Here is a 3,903-nt window from a genome sequence, read left to right as displayed (position 1 = left end):
GGTGAAGAACCCGGAAGTGAACCATCCTGCCTCCGTTTGTCCAAACATCTAGATCATTTATAAATAAGATACAATACTAAAACATTAATTACTGAACATAAGTAATTCAAGTTTATATACTTTTGGCTTCTTATTTTTACAGAGAAACTAGATATTTTGGCCTGTTAATAAACATGTTTTTGCCTACCACACTGAGAAATTGAGATGGAGCGACACTCAGTCTCAAAAAAAAAAAAAGAAAGAAAAAAAGAAATCTCTTTCTCTTAATCTAACTCTTGTTTTTTTTTTTTTTTTGTTTTTTTGTTTTTTTGTTTTTGAGACAGAGTCTCGCTCTGTCACCCAGGCTGGAGTGCAGTGGTGCGATCTCAGCTCACTGCAAGCTCTGCCTCCTGGGTTGATGCCATTCTCCTGCCTCAGCCTCCTGAGTAGCTGGGACTACAGGTGCCCGCCACCACGCTGGATAATTTCTTGTATTTTTTAGTAGAAATGGGGTTTCACCGTGTTAGCCAGGGTGGTCTTGGTCTCCTGACCTCGTGATCTGCCCATCTTGGCCTCCCAAAGTGCTGGTATTACAGGCATGAGCCACCACGCCCAGCCTCCAAATCTTTTTTTTTTTTGAGACGGAGTCTCACTCTTGTCACCCAGGCTGGAGTGCAGTGGCCGGATCTCAGCTCACTGCAAGCTCCGCCTCCTGGGTTTACACCATTCTCCTGCCTCAGCCTCCCAAGTAGCTGGGACTACAGGCACCTGCCACCTTGCCTGGCTAGTTTTTTGTATTTTTTTTTTTAGTAGAGACGGGTTTTCACCGTGTTAGCCAGGATGGTCTCGATCTCCTGACCTCGTGATCCACCCGTCTCGGCCTCCCAAAGTGCTGGGATTACAGGTTTGAGCCACTGTGCCTGGCAAACTCTTAAGCTATCTCTAACTCACAACAATTTAGTAGATTATGTTTTTGTAAACAGAAATGGAGCATTTATCTTTTTTCCCCACCTGATTTCTCTAGAATTTTGAAATTCTTACTGAATACTCTTACTTTTATGACAATATAGTTGTTAGCAAAAGTCCAGTAAGTATCTGTTCACCTTGTAACAGGACAGAATTGGAAACTTTGGCTATATTATCAAGGCTTTTACTGAAATATCATATTTAGGAAGTATACCTCAGACCAGTTATGACAAGCAATTGTAAGGAACTAAGGTTAACTTTTATGGAGCCAATGCTTACAAAGCACTCTGAGAAAAGCCAATCTGATACCTGGCTTTTGGGGTTCACAACCTTACAGATTAGGAAGGAAGGTCATTTCCTTGTAGGCCCAGGAATTTGGGGCTATTTTGAGGGCCTCAAGCAGAGAGGAATTCACATAAAGCTATAAGGACTGCAGCTGAAATTTGATAGTATGTTCTTGGCTTGGCTTTTAGCTTCAATAAGGCCTTTAAAAGTCCAATCTGAGATTCTGTATGAAAAGTTGCAGCAATGAAGCTTGAAAGCACCTATGTGGTCAGCTCTTGTTCTTGCTGCACTTACATAAATGATCAGGCAAAATCTAACAAAGCTAGACTTATTTTTGAAACAAGAATAATCTTACCCTGATTATCTATGATCAAAAATGATGGTTACTACAGAGATAAATTTTGTTTCAATGGAAAACTATAAGTCGGATGGGCATGATGGCACATGCCTATAATTCCAGCACTTTGGGAGGCCAGGAGTTCAAGACCAGCCTGGGCAACATGGTGAAGCCTCGTGTCTACTAAAAATAAAAAAATTAGATGGGCATGATGGCATGTGCCTATAGTCCCAGCTAATCAGGAGGCTGAGGAGGGAGGATCACTTGCACCCAGGAGGCAGAGGTTACAGTGAGCTGAGATTGCACCTTTGCACTGCAGCCTGGGAGACAGAACCAGACCCTGTCTCAAAAAAAAACTTCTTTGAGGAAAACTAAACGTAATGTAAATGACAAGTAGATGGGTGCAGCAAACCAATATGGCACATGTATACCTACGTAACAAACCTGCACGTTGTGCACAGGTACCCTAGAACTTAAAGTATAATAAAAAATGTAAATAAATAAAAGGAAATCTACAGTCCTTGCGGGTTATCAGATTCTAGTCTAGTTTCTTGTCTTTGGGCTAGTTTTACCTGTTTGTAAACTGGATCCTGCCATCTGATGAATTTTGTCCTACAATGATACTTGCCGAATAAGAAGCCAAATATTGTCTCTCCTATTAATGTATCTATTGTCAGTTAATTTGAAGGTCTCCAACCCTGGAACAAAGTTAGAAGAGGAAGGTTTTGCTCCCCCAAATGCATAACCAAACTGTGGTACATTCATGCAATGGAGTACTATTTAGCCATAGAAAGGAACAAGCTATCAATTCACACAAAGACATGAGTGAATCTTGTATGCACATTGCTAAGTGGAAGAAGACAGTCTGAGGAGAATACACACAGTGTGACCTCATGTAATGAGACACTGCAGAAGGCAGACTACACAGATGGGAAGCCATTGGCTCCTTGGGGTGGGGGTTTGAAGCATTCCATATGAAACTTTAATAGTGGATACCTGCCACTACACATTTGTCAAAACATGCAGAATTTTACAGCCAAATGGGTGTAATAGAGCCAAACTCTATTCAAATTAAATAAAATTATTCAGGATGTGGAGTATCCCAATGCAGAATACATCATGTGAAAAAGAAATTATGCTACAAATTACTATGGTTTCGATGTGGTTTGTCCCCGCAAAAACTTGTGTTGAAATTTGACCCCCAGTGTGGCAGTGTGGGGCGGTGGGGGCCCAGTGGAAGGTGTTTGGGTCATGGGGATGGAACCCTCATGAATAGGTTAATGTCCTCCATGGGGGTGAGTGAGTTCTGCTCTCACAGGAATGGATTAATTCCTGCAGGAGTAGGTAGTTAAAAAGAGTCTGGCTTCCTTGGCCTTCCTCCTGCTGTCGCTCTTGCTATGTGATCTCTGGTGCACCCTCTGCTCCCCTTCCACTTTCCACCATGAGGTGAAAAAGACTGAGACTCCAACAGATGCAACTGCCCAATCTCAGACATTCCAGCCACCAGTATTGTGAGCCAAATGGACCTTTTTTACTTATAAATTACCCAGCCTCAGGTATTCTGCTACAGAAGCACAAAATGGACTAAGACACAAACGTAGGAAAAAACTCAATGAAGGTGTAGGGAAAATGGTGTTGACCTAAGTCACTTCAAAAATGAATAGAATCTGTGGACTGAAGGCACATGAACTATACTTCATCACTGGATTCCATTTTATAAAGTTCTTTCCAACAGGGGTAATTGTGAACAACTGTAAAACCACAGTATCTGTATCTGGAATGAAACAATAACTTACATAAGTTGCAGATGGTAGGAACCAGGTCTCTCACTGTTGAAGTGGGAGGTTACAAATTAGCAAAGGGAGAAGGCTAGAATGATTCATGTGATAACACATCAGAGGTGGAGACATCAACATAAACTTACATTTGGTTTAATGTAGATACATACAGTTCCATATAGAAACCTTTATAATTAGGTGTGTATAGGTCTGTTAGATACACACATATACTTCCTAGCATTGCAAAGGAGGGACAAGATACAATGTGCTCATTCAGCAGTCAGATGTAAGTTTTCCTACCATTCTCAAAGGAATCAGGCTCTTTGAAGAAATGTCTGGTACTAGAACTGGGACAGTAAATATATGAGCCAGGATAATCTTGAGGTATCAGAAAGTAAGTATGTACGAAAAAAATTAAGATATGTAATAAAAATAAAAATTAATTCTTTTGTTAAAAGAAAAACAGGAGCCAATAAAAAGAGCTACCCATGACCAACACAGGAATGAATTGTGCAACATAATGCTGTAGTCCTGAATAGTAACTAAAGCTTTAAGTAA

Source organism: Piliocolobus tephrosceles, chromosome 15 (genome assembly GCF_002776525.5).
Source record: "Piliocolobus tephrosceles isolate RC106 chromosome 15, ASM277652v3, whole genome shotgun sequence".
In the NCBI taxonomy this organism is placed as follows: domain Eukaryota; kingdom Metazoa; phylum Chordata; class Mammalia; order Primates; family Cercopithecidae; genus Piliocolobus; species Piliocolobus tephrosceles.
Note: the sequence above shows the minus strand (reverse complement) of the source record.